The 21599-nt window shown below is 52.8% G+C and overlaps 1 non-coding gene across 1 annotated transcript; it reads left to right on the forward strand.

Annotated features, from left to right (window-relative positions):
* The first annotated feature begins 652 nt into the window (after positions 1-652).
* LOC134434512 (small nucleolar RNA SNORA74) lies at positions 653-856 on the forward strand. Its single transcript, XR_010031870.1, has one exon. It is a non-coding gene; the product is annotated as a small nucleolar RNA SNORA74 (small nucleolar RNA).
* Positions 857-21599: the final 20743 nt, after the last annotated feature.

Below are 21599 nucleotides of genomic sequence, written 5' to 3' on the forward strand. Positions count from 1 at the left end.
CACTGCCTCCTATTTAGCTGTTCGGCTGGGAGACTGGGGATGTTGCTCGGCTGTGCAGTTCAGCATTAATTCCTCAGCCTTTCGCTTGGTGTGCTGGCTTTTGTCCTCTGCCACAAGCCAGGCCGCTGCTGTTGAGCTTTGTGAATACAGATGGAACTAATGGCTTATTTGTGATGTTTCTGCTGTCCTCTCTTTAGGCCTTCAGCCGATGACCGATGGCGGTGACCCGCCCGAAGGAGCAGCTCTGAGGTGCCCCGGCCCCGTCGCGTGTGGAACCCCGAGCTGAGCTGTGCTGAGCTGTGCTGGGACAGCCGGGGAGGTGCTCCGGGAGGGCACTGGAGCCTGCGAGAGCAGATGTGAAGGGATAACCTGCCCACGGGACACAGCAAGAGCTCTGGAGCCACATGGGTGAAGTGTGACCGTGAGCCAGCCTGGGAAAATGGGCAAAAATGTTTTGCTGTCTAAAAGGCCTCTGCTGGCTCCTGTGCTAGCCTTAGGTCCTCAGGGTGGAAATGACGTGGTTTATCCAGAAATAAGTTTAGCTTATCTATTCCTCTTGCTGGATGAAGCCTTGATGAGAGTAGGCATCATCAGAAAAGTGCCTCCATGTTTTTTCTGCCCGGTAAACCCCCCAGTTTTGGGGTTTTTGTCTCCCAGCAGTAGTCAGCTGCCTGTGGCTGCTCAGTGCCTGTGCCAGTGTTATGCTGCTGGGAGAAAAAGGTGCTGCTGAGCTTTCCTGGCACCAGCAAGGCCGTCCTAGTGCTCAGTGGTGCCACGTTTTGGCAGCACTCTGCATGCCTGAGAGTGGAGTAACTCCTGCCCGTGGAGACAGTTGACTAGACTGTATGTGTTCATGCAGCAACAGGCAGCTTTATTGAGATCTAACTTCCTTATATAGATGAGAAGGCCCATGAAGGTAATCCTCATTGGCTGAGCCAGTTACTACTCAGCTAACCAGCCAATAGCAGCCTGAGTCTCCAATGGCCTGGGCCTGCTCTTACTGGTCGAATTACATAAGCAAGGTAATTATATAATAAATAACTTATGAAGTTGGAATTATTTATACTGTGTGGCCTACAGGCCGATGTAGAGCATCACAGAGGAATAGCTTATAAATATGGAACTTGTGTGTGTCATAAAACCTCTATAGCTCATAAATATGGAACTTGTGTGTGTCATAAAACCTCTGTTCGCATGATGTTTGGGGCACTTGAATGGAGGAAGGATCCTCCAAGTGATCAGTGCTGCAATAAAAATGAATTCTTTTTGATACTCAAACTGTGTTAGAAAGTTTCTTTTTGGGTGATTTCAGTGTCAGTTCCACAAGGCCCTGTAGTTTCACAGTGGCCCCTTGGTTCTAAAGTGTCACGATGGCCTCAGTCCCACAAGGCCCCACAATGTCCAAAGAGTCCCCTTAATTCCATGGGGCCCTGAAGAGCTACAATGGCCCCTTGGCTCCATGAGGCCCTGCAGTGCCACCCTGGGGCAGGAGGCCAGGAGGAACTCGTTCCCCACACGCTGCAGCTCCCTGGGCCAGCTGGCACCAACATCTTCTCCCAGGCCAGCACTGCTGGGTACAGCCAGGGCCGAGCCACACTGCAGCTCCCTGCAAACCACGGCGGGGGCTGCGAGGCCAAAACCCGAGTCACAGACAGTTTGTCACTCTTCCTGTCTGTATCTGACCAAGAAATGTCCCATTGTGGGGTCCCCTTTCCTGCAGTCACTGCAGCACTGGGACCATCCCTGGAGCTCTGAGCGAGAGAAATGGTCAACGTTGCACCTCTGCACTGACTCAGGGATGGTGGGAGATGCTCTCTGGGGTGGCTGGAACCATGGAAAAAGGACAGTTGGGAGCACAGAGGGAAACCCAGCTGAGCTGCTGGACTGGGTCAAGACATCTCTGTCTGGGGGAGAAGTTGGCTGTGAAACTCCCTCCTGTGGATGCTCACGTGCCCAAGAGTTGGGCACTGAAGAGCATCACAACAACAGACAGGAGGATGGGGCAGCCAGGATTAAAGTGCCTCAGGGGGGTCTGGACTGGCCACACAAGGGTGAACCCTGGACACCATCTCCAGGTTATCCCTGACTGTGAAATATGGGCTGAGATCAATCAGGGCCAGGCCAGGCAAAGCCCCTGTGGTGTGGGGGGGCAATGGTGGGTGTGGGATCTCAGCACCTCAGGATGAGGGTGCAGAGCGACGAAGACCACCCTTGGGGGGCTCGGGAGTCCTGGAATGTTGCCAGAAGTGTCTGGTGACAGGACTTTGATCCTACACAGGAGATGACACCTGTATGAGGACTGGGAGGATTTCACTGGGTGAATGGTGAAGGGATAAGTTAATTAAGGTGTAGAACACAGGGTTTAGGATTTCTGTACAGGGGGGTCTAAAGAAGTAAGATGGAGGAATTGGGGTGTGTCCTGTCCTTCTTCTTCTTCTTCTTGGCCTCCATCTTCTGTGGTGATGGTGGCACTTTGGGATTGGTCTTTACTAAAAGTACACCGGCTAATAAGAGTAGAAAGTATTGGAGAAAAATCATAAATATTGTACACGTAACTTTGGATATAAAGATAAGTGACCGCCCCAGGGGCTGCGGGAGTGTGCCCATGGCTGACTGCTGTGCAGACCTCTGTCGGGCTGAAAGAAAATCTTTTAGATAAACAATTAATAAACACTGAGACCGAAACAAGATCAGAAGTCTCTCCTCGTCCTTTGAAGCGCCGGGCTGTCCAAGGCCACCCTGGGCCTTTCCAGGTCTTTGAAACAACCGAGAAACCGAGCAAGTGGCATCCCTGAGCTATCTCCGGACATAAAACAGCCGGGAAGAGAAACCGACAACCAGCAAACATAAATCAACCATAAAACAGAAGAGAAAGAGAAAAATGAAACTCCGACAGTGGCGTTCACTGCGTGGGCTACTCCCCACCAACCCTTTCGGGGGGGGGATCAGCCCTGAAGAGCTGAAGCTCAAGAACTGAAAAGCAAAGAGGGCAGCTCCAATCTAGGACGAATTCCCAGGAGAGCACTGATAGCTCCTGAGGAGAGAAGCCTGAAGAAAAAAGAAAAAGAAGAAGAGAAAGAAAAACAGCCAGAAGCGTCTGCAAAAAACAGCAGTCACTGAGAATTACATCTCTCAGCTTCTACCGAAGACAGTTCGTAGCAGAGCAGCCCGGATCGGAACCGGAAGGCGCCTCCGGATCCTTCTCCTGTGACCTGCTGGACAGAGACGGGAGGCTTCGGACAGCTCTGACGACAGATTCGGTGAGAAGGTCAAAATATAAGAACATAATTGCACACACTCTCCCAAGAACAACGGGAAATTTTGTCCGCCTTACAAGGCGTGGCTCAAGCACACACAGAAGAGATCCCAAAGAAAGTATTAAAACAGCTATTGTTGTGGGCAAGGCTTAATTACCCACTTGCCGAAACATGCCTGCTATTGGAAGTGGGGTTTTGGCAGGAAATCAATAGGTACTGATATTTCTTAACGACAAAAAAGACGAGACAGCGTTAAAGCTGCTCTCGTCGGCAAGGGTATTGCTGGAAAAGCATACCGGTTCAGTCGAAAAGACTGGGAGAGCATCCTCAACAGAAGGGTGGGGGAGCAAGGCTCCCGGAAAAAGAAAAAAAAAAGAAAAGCATACCGGTTCAGTCGAAAAGACTGGGAGAGCAACGAAAAGTTGCTCTGCATCCTCAGCAGAAGGGTGGGGGAGCAAAGCTCCGGGAAAAAAAAAATTATTTCTGGCCTTAAGAAGCCAGGGGGAAAGGGCTCTCGAGAAAAGAGAGCAGGAAAAAATATTAAAGCCCCGGTCCCAAAACCCAGAAACCCCAGGAAGCTCCTAAAGCGTCCTGAAACTCCGGAGAGTACAGGGGAGTCAGGATCGGAGGGGGGGGTGAAGGGGGACAGAGAAGGGATCGGGGGGGGGCGCTTCCTCGCGGGGGCACGGCGCGCGGTAGCGGCGGAGCCGGCGGGGAGCGCGGGAGAAGAGATACCGGGAGACACATGTCCCGGTGCGGCTTTTGTCAGCACGGCGCCGGGGGGTGGCGGCCGCTCCGGCCGGCAGAATAGCGGAGACGCGCGCGGCGGGCAGAACTCGCAAAAACCCGCGGACAAATTCGGCTCGAATTGCGGGGCGGGGCGGGCCCGGGTGCCGGCGGGGGGCAGACCGTACACACCGGCGGGAGGAATGGACACAGAGACAGAGTCAGGGGCAGACCGAGGGAGGAGACCTGGGAGGTGGAACAAGGGGGGGAGAGTGACGTCAGCCCAGGAGAGACGGGGAGAGGCTCGGAGAGCACGCATGCGCAGAGAGTAGAGCGCGGGCGGGGGCGGGCCCGTGACGTCTCGGGCGAGGAGGGGCCGTGCTCGGGATCCTATGTCCCAGGGGCTCCACACCCTCTTCAGCCTTGGTACCTCTGGATGAAAACCCTCGGAGTTCCAGTCCCTTCCCTTCAAGGGAGACGTTCTGGTGTTCAAGCTCCATTTCCAGCTGAATTAAAAGCCAGACAGACACGGTCTCAAACGAGATCACGAACACGGCAGTTGACAGGACGAGGGGCAGTCGAGCCCATGCTGTCGTCCGACCTGGGGAGGCCGGTGACAGCGCCACCTAGTGGGGGGCAAGGCTTTCGCTTGTATCTCCACAGAGCGAGGTCTGACGTGGGTGTCGGCACGACACGTGAAACCATTTCGAGTGCGAGAACATGAAAACGCGGATCCGAGAAACAAGATCCAAGAAACAAAAAGACGAGTACTCAGACAGGAGTCGAGACTCAGACTGCACAAGACAACTCGGAAGAGAAATAAAAAGAAACTAAGGACTTTGGGGGAATTCTCTGTTAAGGTCCTGAATGAAAAGCGAACAATGATTTCACATAGAAGCGAAGCCATGAGTTTTATGATGCTTATCTGCATCGTTCTTTCATTCATTGCAGTAAGCAATGGGGGTAATATACCTATTAGTCAGCAAAAGCAGAATGTATGGTAGAATTCTTTGACATCTCTCCCATTTGGAGAGGAATTTTAAGGGTAGAATTCTTTGACATCTCTCCCATTTGGAGAGGAATTTTAGGGGTAGAGTTCTATGTTTTAATAATTCTACTAATCCTCATACTTGTTATCCCATGCATATTTGCATGTTTAAAACACGCTATGAATCGGATAGCGAAAGAAGTTTTCCTAGTGCAAACAGAAGGGGGAGATGTGGGATCTCAGCACCTCAGGATGAGGGTGCAGAGCGACCAAGACCACCCTTGGGGGGCTCGGGAGTCCTGGAATGTTGCCAGAAGTGTCTGGTGACAGGACTTTGATCCTACACAGGAGATGACACCTGTATGAGGACTGGGAGGATTTCACTGGGTGAATGGTGAAGGGATAAGTTAATTAAGGTGTAGAACACAGGGTTTAGGATTTCTGTACAGGGGGGTCTAAAGAAGTAAGATGGAGGAATTGGGGTGTGTCCTGTCCTTCTTCTTCTTCTTCTTGGCCTCCATCTTCTGTGGTGATGGTGGCACTTTGGGATTGGTCTTTACTAAAAGTACACCGGCTAATAAGAGTAGAAAGTATTGGAGAAAAATCATAAATATTGTACACGTAACTTTGGATATAAAGATAAGTGACCGCCCCAGGGGCTGCGGGAGTGTGCCCATGGCTGACTGCTGTGCAGACCTCTGTCGGGCTGAAAGAAAATCTTTTAGATAAACAATTAATAAACACTGAGACCGAAACAAGATCAGAAGTCTCTCCTCGTCCTTTGAAGCGCCGGGCTGTCCAAGGCCACCCTGGGCCTTTCCAGGTCTTTGAAACAACCGAGAAACCGAGCAAGTGGCATCCCTGAGCTATCTCCGGACATAAAACAGCCGGGAAGAGAAACCGACAACCAGCAAACATAAATCAACCATAAAACAGTAACAAAGAGAAAAATGGGATCCGACAGGTGGGAATATAAATCTGGGGTGACACGTGGTCTTGGTAGTAGGTGTAGTAAATTGGGAGCACCATTCCTAAACCACAACAGCCCTGTCAGAACCAGGCCTGTCCCTGCACTGTCCCCGCTCTGCTGCCCCACAGCTGCTGGATCAGGAAGGGCAGAGCCATGGGGGAGGAAAATGCACAGGGACTCCTCCTGGGAGCGACCTTCCATCCTGATACTCAGACCCCAAGGCAGAAATCCCCATCGTCAGCTGGGAGGTCACCATCAGAGTCTCTGCCATTGTCCCACTTGGTGAATCTTTCACACTGAGATTTTGGTCCTTCCTTTCAGTTTCTTTACTTTTGGGGCTTTTAATGATTCCTCCATAAACATGGCAATTCATGTCCCTAATATGGCATTTCTTTCCTTTTTATGGAAGTGTTGGGAATTAGGCCACATTAAAATGCTGGCAGGGTGTGCATAGGTATTTGCAGCCCTGTGGAGAAGCAGTTGGGATATAAGAACCAAAGAAATGTAAAATGGTTTGAGTTAGAAGAGACCGAAAAGAGTCTCTGGTAAAACTCCCATTACCCAGGAACACCTTCACTCGTTCAGGTTGTACAAAGTCCCTGACCTTAAACACATCCAGTGATGGGGTTTCAATTCTGAGGGCACCCTATGCCAGTGTCCTGCCACCATCATCAAAAAATATTTCATCCTTACAGAAAATCTAAATCTGCCCTCAGTCACTTAAAAGATACAGTGTATTATTCTGTATTATATTCCCCAATATAATCTTGGGCAAAAATGTACTCAGCCATTCCTGGACTTAAATCACATCTCCAGGGCTGAGCACCTTTGAGAAGGCCCAGAGATCTCCCAGGATGGGATTTGGAGGCCCCAAGAACATGATCACTGTATGGGAACTGGAAGTCCTGGGTTCGGTGGAGACTGAGGGCAGAACAAGAATAGCCTGTGAGGATGACAAAGGTGGATTCAAATATATTGGACCTCTTCTTCATAGTGGAAATGAACCTGAGATAGAAATAATGTCACCAAGTGCAGCTGTGAAGATCCAGAACGGAAACAAGGAGAGATTAATTTCCCTCCCAGGGCAGGGCTGTGGCACAACACATCTCCCAGAAGGAGCCTGGGTCAGCCCCAGGCTCTGTGTGGGCAGGCAGGGGCAGGCAGGAGGCAGAGCTGTCAGCAAAGGAAGGGCCCAGCCAGGTGGGGCAGCCGGGGAATGCCGACAGCCTGCAGGGACAGAGGCACAGGACAGGGACACCGTGGGACAGCCTGGGCTGCACAGGGCACAGGGATGGGCAGCAGCTGCAAGACAGCCCTGCCAGAGCCAACTTGGGCAGCACTTTGGCCATGGCTGCTGGGCCTGGGCCTGAGGCCACGATGGGACAAGTGACCCTTGCAGGCCTGGGGCCTCATGGCCTCCTTGTCCCTGCTCAGCAGCCTGGCAGGGGCCGCCCCATGCTCCTGCCCTTGGCATTGCACATCCCCACATGCCAGTGCCCATCCTGGGAAGAGCCCTGAGCAAGGAGGGAGGGACAGGATCTGCCTGGCCAGGGACTGGGGCTCAGGCCTTGGCCCTGTGCATTCCTCAAACACATCCAGCTTTGCTCAGCACCACAGACACCTTTGCCTTGTTTGTCCCCAGCTGTCATCACTGCCTCCAGTGTTCTGCTCTAACTGGAACCAGGGGAAAATTTCTCATTTGTGTCTCTCAGTGGTACCCATTAAAACTTGGAAAACTTTGGAGTTTCAATTTAATTTTGAGTTGTTGAGAAGTTTTTTGAACTCTCTCAGGGACTCAGTTTGATGTAAATAGCACCAAATCCCCAAGAGTCTCATTTAAGTCCTTGTGCTGTGTCTGTGCTGCTGAGCTTTAAAGGAACAGCTCTTCCCAGGACCAGCTCCTCTCCCAGCCCAGCAGGGCTGAGGGCTCTGCCTGCGGGCGCTGAGGGGACAGCAGCCAGGCAGAGACAGGCTGAAGGCAATCAGGACTGGGAAGACATTGAGCTGAGACTTCACTTGGGGAAACATCTTCACAGCCCTGTGCATGGTGAGTCTGTGGGTGCAGGGCAATGTCCCCTGTGCTCCTGGAGGGATCTCCTGAAGCCAGCACACCCCACAGCCTGGGGGATGTATCAAGAGGACTCTCCAAGTCTCTCTGTGGCACAGGAGCAGGAGGAGGAGGATGTGCTGCAGAGCGGGGCTGCCCTGGGCACCGTCAGAGGGACAGGGCAGGAAGGCTCCTGCTGCCAGGGACGGCTGCAGGGGCTGAAGCTGGGGCTGCAGCCAGGGCTGCTCAGGGCTGTCCTGCACAGCAGCTCATGCAGCCCTCAGGGCTCTTGGCCAGCCCAGGGCATGTGCCACCTGCCAGGAGGAGCTCTCAGCCTGCCTGGCAGCTCCCCATGGACGCTGCAGGGGAGAAACTGGAGGTGGAAGGAGCCACCCCCATCAGGGCAGATTCATCCTGCTGTGGAGGTGGTGCTGCATGGCCAGGGCTGCTCTCAGCTTTCTCCTAAAGGGAAGGGAAAGGGGCTGTCAGCTTTGGCTGTGTCACTGAGACTCCTGCACTGTCACCCTGGGCATCAGCAGATGTTCCTCAGATCTCCCTCAGAAAGTGCTTCCTCAGCCTCCTCTCCCTACAGACAGCAGCAGCAGCACCTTGGCTTGCAGCATCTCTGTTTGTCTGGCCTGCCCTTAAGGCCCTGCTGCCAGGGAGATGCCCCTGGGCAGTGCCCTGTGCTGGGAGGTGTCTGCAGGGCAGAGCTGGGACCCCAGGGCTGGGCTGGGCCCTGGCAGCACAGGCAGGGACAAGGCTTGGATAGAGAGAAACAGTTCCCAGTAGGCACAACTCCAGGCACCAGAGAGCCAGACCAGCCCTTGGTATCCTTTCCTGTTCATGTGCATAGGGAAAGAGAGAAAGGTTTGGAAAAAAAAATTTCAACTGAAGAATTCAAAAAGTCTACTTCATTTTTCAAAAAATATTAAAGCGTGATCAGGGTGAAATAGAGAGAGGTTAAATGAACAAAGGGCACCTGTGTGGTTCCAGCAGGTCTGACTGCCCTGTGGCACAGGGAGCCCTGTTTTCCCTCAGGTCTCCCCAGTATTCAGGCTGAGTGCAATGCTGAAAATAAAGCAGCAACTCAGAAGGAGCACAAGCCTGAAATCAAAAAGGAAATCTGTCCAAGCTTGTCAATGTCTTTTTCAACAGCGCACCATGCCCAGAGTGAAGGAATGTCCAACAGCAGCTCCATCAGGCACTTCCTCCTGCTGCCATTGGCAGACACGCGGCAGCTGCAGCTCCTGCACTTCTGCCTCTTGCTGGGCATCTCCCTGGCAGCCCTCCTGGGCAACGGCCTCATCATCAGCACCGTAGCCTGCGGCCACCACCTGCACACGCCCATGTTCTTCTTCCTGCTCAACCTGGCCCTCAGCGACCTGGGCTGCATCTGCATCACTGTCCCCAAAGCCATGCACAATTCCCTCTGGGACACCAGGGACATCTCTTATGCAGGATGTGCTTCACAGGTGTTTTTCTTTTTGTTTTTCCTCTCAGCAGAGTATTTCCTCCTGACCATCATGTGCTACGACCGCTACGTGTCCATCTGCAAACCCCTGCACTACGGGACCCTCCTGGGCAGCAGAGCTTGTGCCCACATGGCAGCAGCTGCCTGGGCCAGTGGTTTTCTCTTTTCACTGCTGCACACAGCCAATACATTTTCATTGCCCCTGTGCCATGGCAATGCCCTGGGCCAGTTCTTCTGTGAAGTTCCCCAGATCCTCAAACTCTCCTGCTCCAAATCCTGCCACAGGGAACTTGGGCTCATTGCTGTAAATGCCTGTTTGGTATTTGGCTGTTTTGTGTTCATTGTTTTCTCCTATGTGCAGATCTTCAGGGCCGTGCTGAGGATCCCCTCGGAGCAGGGATGGCACAAAGCCTTTTCCACCTGCCTCCCTCACCTGGCTGTGGTCTCCCTGTTTCTCAGCACTGCAGCATTTGCCCACCTGAAGCCCCCCTCCATCTCTTCCCCATCCCTGGATCTGTCAGTGTCAGTTCTGTACTCGGTGGTGTCTCCAGCCCTTAATCCCATCATCTACAGCCTGAGGAACCAGGAGCTCAAGGCTGCAGTGTGGAGACTGATGACTGGATGCTTTTCAGAAACATTAACTGCTGGCCAATTTCCAATTTCTTAAATAAAAAGACTTATAATTAAAATCACCTTTGATACTTGTTGTTGGTTTGGTTGTGGGTGTTTTTTCCTTTGTTTTTTTGTTTTCTTTTTTTTTTTCTATTGTCCACAAAGGACTGTCATTCCTTGTGCCATTTCTCCTTTTGTTTCCCTCCACTTTAACCATGGCCCCAGACTGCATCAATGAGGAGCTGGTCTCTTGGTGGCTTTGAAGGAACTAAATGGTCTCCCAGCTGAGTTTTCTGCAGAGATGCCCTTCTGTTCTCTTCTCTGGAGCTGCAGCAGCAATGTCTGTGTGCAGAGCTGGGGGCAGATCAGGGCTGGCACAGCAGCTGTGCCCAGCAGCAGCAGCACTTGGTGTTGCCAGTGCTGCTGCCGTGGCCCTGCCCCGCTGCCCTGGTGGCCCTGGTGTTGCTGCAGGGCCTGAGTGCTCTCGGGGCCGGGCACAGCCCTGGGGGTGGCAGTGCCAGGGCTGCAGCAGGGAAAGGCCATGGGCACTGCTGGGGCAGCACTGACGCCTCAGGCCAGGCCCTGGGGGCTCCAGGCTCCTTGCCCAGGCTCTCTCAAGAACACAGCCAGGCCAATGCTCAGCACAGAAAACCCCTGTGAGCAGCCCCAGGCTGGCCGTGGGCAGGCTGGGGGCAAACAGCATGGCTGGGGCTCTGCAAGGGCCCTGGGGCAGAGGGGAAGGAGCAGCAGAGCAGGGGCTGATCCATCCCCAGTGTGCTGCACAGCCCAGGGCAGCGTCCCAGAGCGTCCTCATGGAGCTGCCAACAACATCCCCCCTCTGCAGCCCTGGCCTCTCCCCCAGCTCACACAGGTGCCCTATCCTTGCAGGCACAGACACGGCAGCACTGGCTCAGCAGCCCCTGTTTGCATTGCACACAGCAGGGGGAGCACCCCCATGCTGTTGCTGTGGGGACATGAACCTGAGGGGGCACAAATGCCATCAGCCCCTGGGGCCAGCAAGGGCTGGGGGACACCAGGGAAACCACTCAGCTTTGTCCTGCCCTCTGCAGTCAGCCAGAAAGTTTGTTCCCATCAGCGGGGAGTTTCCTGTGCCACTGCAGACGCTGTTGCTCAGAGCCAGGGCTGCCTGGCAGCCACCCCCAAACTGCCCTGAGCATTTCCTTTGCTTCCCCTTTGCTTTCTTTACTCTTCCCTTATACAAATTTCTTCCCATTGCCCACCCCTGTTCCCTCCCCTCCAAGGAGCCCATCCCTGTTTGCCCTTTCCTCTCTGGCCCCACTCCCCATTGCAGTTCCTGACTTGGCACCATGGGAACGTCCCTTGGGGAGCAGGATCATCCTACAAGTGCTGCAGGAATTGTCTGCAGGTTCCTGCAGTGCCTGGTGCTGCTCCCTTGCCAGAGGCACCCCAGGCCAGGGGGGCACATCTGGGCTGCTGTGTCTGGCTCTGGGGCTCCCTGTTCTGGGCAGTGAGGAGGAGCTGCAGGGGCTCTGCAGGACTGACAGGATGGGCTTTGGGGCTGCCAGGAAAAGCTGAGGCACCTGGGCTGCTGGAGCTCCTGAAGAGGAGGCCCAGGGCTCCTCCTGCAACTGCTCCAAGGGTTCTTTCAGAGAATCCCAGAATCAGCAAGGCTGGAAAAGTCCTTGGAGATCATCAAGTCCAACCTCTGCCCAGACACCGCCTTGTGTCCTTTCAGCCTCCCTTTGTCCAGGATAAACAACCCCAGCTCCCTCAGCCACTCCTCACAGGACTTGTGTTCCTGATTCCTCCCCAGCCTTGTTGCCCTTCTCTGGACACACTCCAGCCCCTCCATGTCCTTCCTAAATTGGTGGGCACAGAACTGGACACAGCACTCGATGTGCTGCCCAAGCAGTGCTGAGCACAGGGGAAGAATCCCTGCCCTGCTCCTGCTGGCCACACCATTCCTGATCCAGGCCAAGAGCCTGTGGCCTTCTTGGCCACCTGGACACACTGCTGGCTCATGTCCAGCCTGCTGTCCATCAGTCCCTGCAGGTCCCTTTCTGCCTGGCTGCTCTCCAGCCACTCTGTCCCCAGCCTGTAGTGCTGCAGGGGTTGTTGCGGCCAAAGTGGCGGACCCAGCACTTGGACTTGTTAAACCTCACCTTATTGGGTTTGGCCCCTGCCTCTATCCTGTCCTGGAGCCCTGCTCCCAGCATGAGTCCAGTTGCTGCGCCTGTGTGCTTCCAGTTTTCTTGTCACTCCCAGGATTTTCCTGGTCACTTCCTCTCACTCCTGGCAGGATCCCTCCCCGTTCCCAGTATGAGCCCAGGCACTCACAGTCATTCCCAATTATGATGCAATTTATTCCCAACATGATCCCAGTTGCTCCTAGTTGCTCCCACTTTCATCCAGTGTATTCCCAGTTCTCCCAGTTGCCCCTAGTATAGTCCCAGTATCTCCCAGTATGATCCCAGTCTCTCCCAGCAGGGCCACAGTCAAACACACTTGCCCCCAGTTGCCCTCAGTGTTGTCCCAGTCACCACCTGCATGGTCTTAGGCACTCCCAGTATATCCCAGTTGCCCCGAACATTCTCGTAGTCATTGCCAGCCACTCCCAGTTACCTCAGCATGGTTCAGCTGCCCCCAGTTTCATCCCAGTCACTGCCAGGACATCCCAATTGTCACCAGCATGCATCCTGTCATTCCCAGTTTTTCCCAGTTCCTCCTAGTGTGTGCGCAGTCAGCTCCCAGCATGGGCCTGGTAGCTCTCAGGAACCCCAGTCAGGGTCTATTGACACCCACTATAATCCCAGTGTGATCCCAGTCACTCCCAGTATGATGCCTGTCTAGGTCCCTCTGCAGAGCCCTCCTACCCTCCAGCAGATCCACACTCACAGCCAGCTTGGTGTCATCTGCAAATTTGCTGATGCTGGACTCACTCCCCTCATGCAGATCATCAGTGCAGATATTGAAATCCATGCTGGCTGGCTCTGATCCCTCGGCCATCCTGTGGGTGCCCTGTGATGGCACTCAAGGTGATCTGTTCCATAACCTTGCCTGGCACCCAGGTCAGGCTGACAGGCCTGGAGTTGCCTAGCTCCTCCTTCCAGCCCTTCTTGGGGATGGGCTCACATTGGCACCTCCAGTCCTCTGGGACCTCCCTGCTGAGCCAGCACTGATGGTAAATGATGGAGAGCAGCTTGGGGAGCTCAATCCACCAGCTCCCTCATCCCTCTAGGATGGGTCCCATCTGCTCCCAGAGACACCTGTGAGCATCTGAGTGGCTCAGCAGGTCCCCAGCTTCTTCCTCCTGGATTACAGGGGGGGGCTGTTCTGCTCCCTGTGCCCATCCACCAGCTCAGGAGAACACTTGTCCTGAGGACAACCTGTCTTATTCTTGAAAATTGGGGCAAAGAAGGTGTTAAGCAGCTCAGCTTTTCCTTATCTTACCTATTGTATTCCCCACTGCCTCCAATAAAGAGTAGATGTTCTACTTATCCCTCCTTTTGCTATTAGGTTCCTTTTTGAAACATTTTTTAGTATTTTTCACACAAGTGGCTGGGTTATGTTTTAATTGACCTTTTACCACTTTTCTTTCTGCATGACCTAATAACATCCTTTAGCACTTCCTGAGATGCCTGATCTTCTTTCCAATGGTGACATGCTCTTTTTTTCCCCTCAGTTCCCACAAAATCTCCATGCCCAGCCAGGACAAAAATTAGCTGGCTCAACTTTAGCACAGATGCTGCTCCTTCTCCCTCAAGTTTTTTTTCTTGAAGTGTGTCCATCATTCCTGGACACCTTTGTTTTTAAGACTGTTTCCCTTGAAAAGTCAGTATCTGATTTGGTACTCTCCAAATCTGCACCCTGAATAAGCCAACGCCTACCCTCCATAATTCCAGTGATGAAGTTTTGTTGCAGCCCCTCTTTCTTTCATAGAATATTGGAAACTCTTTTATTTAAAGGTGACTTTACCTTAGGCAGCCTTCAACCACCAAATCTCTCACCAGCCCTTCTCTGTTTATGACCAGCAGGAGACTGAGCTTTCCTTGGGAGTGGGACTGTTACTAAAAATTCAGCAAAATATTAAAACTCCATAACCCCAATGTAGCCTTAAGAAGCAGCATTCTTTATTTGGCCAGATGCATGGGGGGATAGCTTCTCCCAAAGCTGTGCATGATGAGTGCTGGAAGGTTTCTGTTTATATTCTGTATTTTGCATACATATTCATTGTTTGTCCTGGACAAAACATACATATGATAATCGTTTCCCCAAAATCATTAACATATTTCCCCTCCCCTTTACCCATGCATTCTCCTGTCCTGGGGGATCTCTCTGGTGGTCCCTGGTGGTCGTGGACCCCAATGTTCCAGTGGGCCGGGCTGAGCTGGCAGGACACTGAGGCTGGTGAATTTCAGTTCCCGTTCTCACACAATGGGCATTGTGTGGTTTCCATAGCCTGGGGTTTTGGAGAACCAGCACTGTGTGTGCTCACGTGGTGTAGACAATTTATCATCTGGTGACATGACGTCACAGAGTGGGTTATGAAATCACAGAGTGGGTTATGTGAGGTCACTGAGCAACTATGGCATCATAGGCTGTCTCTGTGACATCACAGAGTGAGGTGTGACATCACAGGGCAGAGGACAACATCACAGAGCAGACTATGACAACACAGAGTTTGCTGTGACATCAGAGATGAGCTATGTGACATGGTTGTGACATCACAGAGCAGGCTGTGACATCACGGAGGGTGGCTGTGTGACATCACAGGGGGCTGTATGACTTCACAGAGTGTGTTGTGGCATCAAAGACCAACATAGCGATATCAGAGATAAACTATGACATCACAGAGCAGGCTGTGACATCACAGGGGGGCTCTGTGACATCACAGGGAGGCTGTGTGAAGTCACTGGGTTGGTCACTCTGCCCCAGCCCCCTCTCACAGTTTCCCCCCAGAAGTCCAAAGCTGTTCATGCTCAGAAGGGTCTCTGTCCCTGGTATCCCCCTGACCCACATGGAGCAGCAGCCTCCCCCAAGGATGTTCCACAAGATCAACCCCCAGAACCTCACATGGGGACAAGGGCCTAGGCTGCGTGACCAGGACATCAAGGACTGGGATTATCCAGGTCACTTGGCCTGGTTTCGGTTGCCCAGGGCAGGAAAGATGTCTGGCAGCTGGAGCAGGGTCTGGGAAGGGCCTCCAAGGTGGGGCTGGAGCCCTTGGGCTGTGAGCAGAGGCTGAGGGAGCTGGGCTTGTCCAGCCCAGAGCAGGGAAGGCTGAGGGGCTCCTCATGCCAGCCTGGCAGTGCCAGCGAGGAGGGGATGGAGAACACAGAGCCAGGCTCTTCACAGGGGGGCCTGAGGGGAGACAAAAGCCAATGGGTGGAAGGGGAAAGAGGAGAGATCAGCCAGGGCATGAGGAAATGAAATGAGTCAGGCTGGTTTCAGCATTTCCTCAGCACCAAAAGCAGCCTGAGCCCCTTCTTCATCCACCATTGACAGCTTTGCAAATCAGGAATTGTTCATGCTGTTTTATCCCACTTCAGGATGAGCATCCTGATAAAACAACTCTATTTATATCTATCACAGAACCATATTTTTCTAAAATTAATTTTAGTATGAAAATCACTTGTGGATGGTGGGCATGACAGACACTACTGGGACAATGCACATGGCTCAGGGAAGAGCATGGTTGTTATTCAATTGTATCCTGTTCAACCACAGTCTCTTGGCCATGAAGAGAAACTTCCTGTGCCTCTGAGTCCCACCAGTTCCTGACCCCCAAAGGACACAAACCTGGTAAGTTCTGGTTCCCACTCCAGTGGTGGCACCTGCACCTCCCTCCATAGCCAGAGCAGAGCTCCCTTGTCCCAGAGAGTCCCTGGCAACGCAGGGATGAAGGAAACAGGACAGGCTGTGTGTATCAGGGGCAGGGCACAGCCAGGGATTTGGGGTGGTTGTGAGCCCAGGGCAGCACATGGCCCTTGGCCTTGGTGAACCTCATCCCATTGTCCTGGGCCCACGGCTCCAGCCTGGCCAGATCCCTCTGCAGAGCTTCCTGCCTTCCAGCACAGCCACACTGCCACCCAGCTTGGGCTCACCTGGGAACTGACTGAGGGTGCCCTCGATGGCCTCGTCCAGATCAGCAATAAAGAGATTGAACTGACCTGGTGTCAAAGTTTGACCCTGGCACAAGGCCAAATGTCCCCATGAAAATACACTTTCTCTGGTGTCTGCTGTGAGATTTTGACCAGGAATAAATAAAGCAGGCTCTTACTTGAAAAAAAAGAAAAGTTTATTAACTAAACTATAAAAACAATTACTAAACTACACACAAAAGAAAAAAGAAAACACAAGGAAAATGAAAACCTCACAAAAACACTTTCCTTCTCCTCCCCCCTAAATTCCCAATACAAAGCATCTTCTAAAATCACCAGTTCTGGGTCCAGCACCACCCTTTAGAATGCTCAACTTTCAGTTCCTCAAGGGGAGAGGGAGTCCTTCCATGTGTCGTGGTGGCCTTTTCCGACCTTGTTCCGATGCTCTCACCACCGAACAAGAATCAGGGCTGCTTCCAGGGTTGTCTTTTTAAGGATGCTTTGTCCAGTTCCAGAAAAGCACAGTATAACACCTTTGGGACATCTGTCCCCCCCATTTTTATATACCCCCTGGGGCCGAAGGGTACCCACACTGAATCTTCTTTGGCTCTGGGACATTTCTCCCCCTGGACTTAGTCTCTCTATCACACGGAAACATGGCTCTGTCCATGACTACACAAAAGAGTCCAGCATAAAATGCCACTCCATCTTCTCCATTCTTCCAACATCTCTCACTCTCTCTCTCTCTGGTCCAGACCTTCATCACTCATCTAGGAAGGGTTAATGTTCTGTAAAGTTTTCATTGTCCAAGAAGGGTTAAAAACTCCTCCAAGCAGCTGGACTCCTGGCTGCACTCCCCCCCATCTCCTCAACCGGGCTGCCTGCTGCCAGCACATGTTTACTAAATTTCAAGATAACGGCCACAAACACAGGCTGCATTCTCTCTCTGTCTGTCTTTCTCCAAGGTGGGGGAACAGGCTGCACATTGCTTCCCAGCATTTCTTTACTTCTTCCTTCCACCCTTGGGGGGGGGCCAGGCCTACCTCTCCCAGGCCGGGCCACCTGGCTTTTCCCCTCCCCCCACCCAGCCAGCAACTGGGGCGGGGGAGAGACCCAACTCCTTCCCACCGGAAATCCAAAGAGAGCCTGCCAGGGGGAGAGCCCTGCTTTTACCCTGTGTTCTCAGAGGTGGGTCCAATGCCCAGTGGTTGGGCCAGATGGCAATATTCAAATCTGAGCACTCATTGGCCCTATCTACAGCATCCCAGAAATCCTTTTTCCGGGTCAAACCATGACATCTGGCCCCAATCCTGAGCCCTGGGGACATCCCTGGATGTGACTCCATTCCTCAGCTGCTCTGAGCACCAGGGTTTCGATAAGGGAAATGGTGGGGAGGGGGTAGGGACAAAGTGTGATTGATTGTCAGCCATGAAGAGTCTTGATTTTCATATCTGTTCAGATTGCATGAGGAGGTGCTGGGAATCAATATCAACTGCGGATTGCTGATAGCAATCTATAAACAGGAAAAAAAACCTAACAAGACAATACAATTCTCTCTGCATTGTTTTCAGTGTAGTAGATTCAGTTTAAATACACTTCTGAAATCTGCCCGCTTAACCACAGAAGAATCAAAGACTTGAATTATTCCCATGGGCTTGTCTTGTTTGGGTGTTTTGAACGAATGTTTATGAGCCTTTGTCACTGAATTTCTCAACTGAAGATCTCAAGAATGAAGAGGTCTCTGGAAAAGTAAAATTCATCAACAACCTCCAAGATTCTGAGGATCCATCCCCATCAGAGCAGCAATGAACAGAAATGGGCACAGCTTTGTGGCTGCCCCAACTCTGCGATGGGCCCTGGGCCTGGAGCAGGAGCAGCTCTTGGGGACCCCAAGGCTGGGGCTCTTGTGCTGCCCTGGGCAGATGGGATGGCAGCAGGGGCTGCAGAGCTCTCAGCACCTCAGCCCAAGGGGAGCAGGGCAGCCAGGGAGCCTCCTTTGGCCTTGGCCAAGCACCTTCCCCCATGGCTGGGGCTGAGTCCTGTGGCAGCTGCAGCTGCTGCTGTGCCCTTGCCAGGGGCTGAGGCCATGGGGCAGTGCCCAGAGCAGCCTGGCCTGAGCAGAGCTGTGGGGCCAGAGCTGGCTGGGCTGTGCTGGGGAGAGGCCCTTGGTGCTGCCCAGAGCTCAGGGCAGCTGGCAGAGCTTGAAGAGAGCTGGGCTGGGCTCAGAGAGATGGCCCAGAAACCATCAGTGTCCATCTCAGCCTGGCTGAGCGTACAGGGGCCAAGAAGAGCAGCCCAGGGTCTGCAAGTTCTCTGGGTGGGAGCTGAGCTTGGGAGCCCTTGAGCCCTGCCAAGTGCTGGGGCTGCACCTCCAGCTCCTGAGGAGATGGGACAGCTGGGAGCAGAGACAAATCATTCCTGCTGCATTCATTCTTCTGTTTGCTTGTAAAGGTGAAATGGATGCATATGTAGAGGAGGTGATTTGTGTCAGATAACACTGGTAGAGTGAGAAGAATATTGTTATTTACATGAAAATAATATTTCATGCATAATACACAGTAAGTAATAAAGACACATATGATCAGAAGATCATCTGAGTTTTTCAGAGGAGGACAGACTCATTGATGTTCCAGTAGTCAAACCTGTTCAAATACTTTCCTCAGGGCTTCCTTGAGATGAGAGGTGACCAGCAGAGGCCAAGGTCAGCCAGAGCTCTCTGTCCTGGCAGCTTTTGTCTGGGAGAACCCTTGCAGATAGGGAATTTTTCAGAGGGAGTATCAGTTTTGGCCTTGGGCACCTGGAAAGAGAGATGGCTCTTTTCCATAGGAAGGAAAGCACCGAGCCCCAGTTCTTCAAGAACTGATGAGAATCAGCCCCCAGTGTTTCAAGATCAGCTGGACCCGTCCAGTGGCCCCTGGAAGGCCAAACCAGCCACACCTCTTTCATCTCTCCTTGGTTCCACAAGGCCCTGCAGTGCTACAATGTTCTCCTTGCTTCTGCAGTGTCACAATGGCCCCATGCTTCCATGAGGCCCTGCAGGGTCACAGTGGCCCTTTGGTTCCATGGGGCCCCACAGTGTCACAATGGTCTCCATGATTCCATGGGGCCTTGCAATGCCACAATGCTCTCCATGGATCCACGGTGCCCTGCAGGATCACAACAGCCCTTTGGTTCCACGAGGCCCTGAAATGCAGCAATGGCCTCTTCCAAAAGCCCTGCTGACTCACACTGGGCCCTTGGGACCATGCAGCCCAACAGAGCCACAGTGATGGCCTTGGTGCCATGAGGCCCCACAGTGTGACAATGGCCCCTGCATTTCAGAAGGCTCCACAATATAACCATGGTCTCCATGGTTCAATGGGCCCCAGAGTTGTCACCGTGGTCCCCACAGGAAGAAAACCACAGAGCCCCAGTGTTTCAGGGCCTCATGAACTTCAGTCACCAGAGGCCAAGGACCAGGCCTGTCTGTCTGTCCTGGCAGCTTTGTCCAGGAGCAACCCTTGGGTATTGGAAATCTTGAGTGTGGAATCCCAATTTATGCCATTTGTGCCTGGAGGACAAGGCCAGTTCTTTTCCACAAAAAGGAAAGCACGGAGCCTCTGCGTTTGGAAGGCAGGTGAGAGCTGGCCCTCAGGAGGTCAAGGCTGTAATGGCAGCTTTTCTACAGGAGAAATCTTTGGATATGGGACTTTTGGAGGTGAAATCCCAATTTCAGGCATGAGCACCTGGAGACGAAAGATATATTTCATAGGAAGGAAGGGGTACAGCCCCAGTGTTTCAGGGCAGAATAGGGAAAACCACAAGAGGCCAAGGTCAGCCAGAGCTGTCTGTCCTGGCAGCTTTTCTCTGGGAGAAACCATTCCATATAGGAAATCTGGAGGTGAAATATCAATTTTGGTCATGGGTGCCTGGGAAGCAGGGATAGTTCTTTTCCATAGGAAGGAAAGCACTGAGCCCCAGTGTTTGAAGGCAGGTGAGACCCAGCTCTCAGGAAGACAAGGGCAGCTGGACTTGTTGGTAATGGCAGCTTTTGTCAGGGAGCAATCCCTGGATATTGGTAAGGTTCAAGGGGGAATTCTGTTTTGGCCATGGATGCTTGAATGAGAAGGGCAGTTCTTTTCCAATTGAAGGAAAGCCCAGAGCCCCAGGGTTTCAGGGGTACATGAGAAGAGACCCCCAACATGCCAAGGGCAGTTGGACCAGTCAGGCCAAGCCAAACAGACCTGTTCCCTGGGATCCATGGGGCCCTGCAGTGTCATAGTGATGGTGTCATATTGGATCCTTGGTTCCATGAGGCCCAGATGTGTCACACTGGCCTCCTGTTTCCATGGGGCTCCAGAGTGTCACAATGGTCCCTTGCTTCCATGAGCCTTGCAGTGTCACAGGGGTCTCCTTGGTGCTGCAGTGTCACAATGGACCCTTGGTTCCATGGGGACTAACAGTGTCAGAAGGATCTCCTTGGTTCCATGAGGTCCTGCAAAGCCCCTTGATCCAACAAGGCCTCCAAGTGCCATCATGGCCTCCAGGATTCCACGAAGCCCCGCAATGTCCCAGCGGACCTTTGGTTCCATGGGGTCCTGCACTGTTCCATGAATCCTTAGTTCCATGGGGCCCTGCAGTGTCACAATTGACTCCTTGGTTCCATGGTGCCACACAGTGTGACAACTGCCCCTTGGCCTGCCAAGACCTCACAGTGTCACAATGGTTCCTTGCTTGCATGAGGCCTTGCAGTGTCACAATAGTCTCAATGATCCCATAAGGCCTTGCAGTCTCACAACAGACCATTGGTTTCACAGAGCCCCACAGTGTCACTGTGGTCCCCTTGGCTCCACAAGGCTCTGAAGTGCCACAATGGCCCTTTTCGTTCCACAAGGCCTCCAAGTGTAAAAATGACCTCCATGGTTCCATGAGGCCCTGCTGTGTCACAATGAGCCTTTGGTTCCATGATGCCCCAGATCGTCACAATGGCATCCTTGGTCCCAGAGTGTCAGAATGGACCCTTCATCCCATGGACACCCACAGTGTTCACTGCAGTCACCTTGATTCCACCAGGCCCTGCCATGCTCTAATGGCCCCTTGGTTTCAGTGGGTCCCAAAGTGTTAGAACAGTCTCCATTGTAACATGAGGCCCCACAATGTCACTGTGCTCCCCTTGGTTCCACAGGACCCCACAGTGGAACAATGGACCCTTGGTTCCATGAGGTTCCTCAGTCCCAATGGTCTCCTTGGAATGGCAGTGTCACAGTGGCCCCTTTGCACCATGTGGCCACGCTGTGTCACAATGGCTCATGGTTCCATGAGGCCACACAGTTTAACAATGGACCCTTGGTTCTATCAGGTCTTGCTGTGTCGCAATGGACTTGTGGTTCATGAGCTCTCACACTGCCAGTAGCAGTCTCCTTGGTTCTGCAGTGTCACCGTGGACCCTTTGTTCCATGATGT

This window comes from Melospiza melodia, unplaced genomic scaffold (assembly GCF_035770615.1).
Source record: "Melospiza melodia melodia isolate bMelMel2 unplaced genomic scaffold, bMelMel2.pri scaffold_37, whole genome shotgun sequence".
NCBI lineage: Eukaryota > Metazoa > Chordata > Aves > Passeriformes > Passerellidae > Melospiza > Melospiza melodia.